We start from the raw sequence: 903 nt of genomic DNA on the forward strand, positions 1-903 counted from the left end.
CGAAGAGCAACTCGTACTCGCCGTGGCTCGAGATCGACCTGGGCTCGCATCCCCGCCTCCCAACGCACGTCCACACGCCCTCCCGCTGAGCCCTCGAGGTGCCACGTATAGGCGAGACGCGGCAGATTGGGACCGTGACGATCCACAACCGGCGGGGCTGTTCGGGGTGCCGGGACCGGCTCGGGGCTTGGGAGCTGTGGGTCTCGGACGTGCCGGGCACCTTTTGCTCCGCCTCCAACGAGTACGGCATACGGCTCTGCGAAGCGTCCACGCCGCGGGCTCGCTTGTGCGCCAGCGGCGAGTACACCCACGCCTCCGACGGCGACGACTTCACCACCCTGTGCGCCGGCCTCGGCCGTTACGTGACGCTGAGGCTGCCGGGCCGCAGCCGCACGCTCAACGTGGCCGAAGTGCAGGTCTTCGCGTCGCAGGGAAAGCACACTCGTGCCAGGTGCCGCGTGCTCGCGCCGCCCTCGCCGCCTCTGCCGGCGCCGCCGCCGCCCCAGTACCCGCCAGAGCTCGGCCCTAACGTCGTCCTGCACGATGCTCCGGGCGTCGGCGGCTGGACCGGCTGGTGCACTTGCCCGAACGGCGAGCGCTACGCTGTCGGCGACCAGTACAACGGCTGCGGCTCGCTCGCCTGCATCGGAGGCAGCTCCTCGGACTGCTCGTGGGAGTCGGGGCGGCCGCACGCGCACGGCGCGCGCACCCAGGTGACGTGCGCCTCTTCGGGCGACCTTGACTCGTGCGGCCTGCGGCTGCAAGTGCAAGAGACCGGCTTCGTCAGCCTGGTGCAGGAGGACACGTCGGACAACTGGCTCGGCTCTCCCGGGCCTGGCCGGCCCAGCTACGGCCGCTGGTCCGACCGGTTTGCAGTCGACTCGGGAGAGGTGTGGCGCGTGC

This window comes from Emiliania huxleyi (genome assembly GCF_000372725.1).
Source record: "Emiliania huxleyi CCMP1516 chromosome Unknown EMIHUscaffold_188, whole genome shotgun sequence".
Taxonomy (NCBI): Eukaryota; Haptophyta; order Isochrysidales; family Noelaerhabdaceae; genus Emiliania; species Emiliania huxleyi.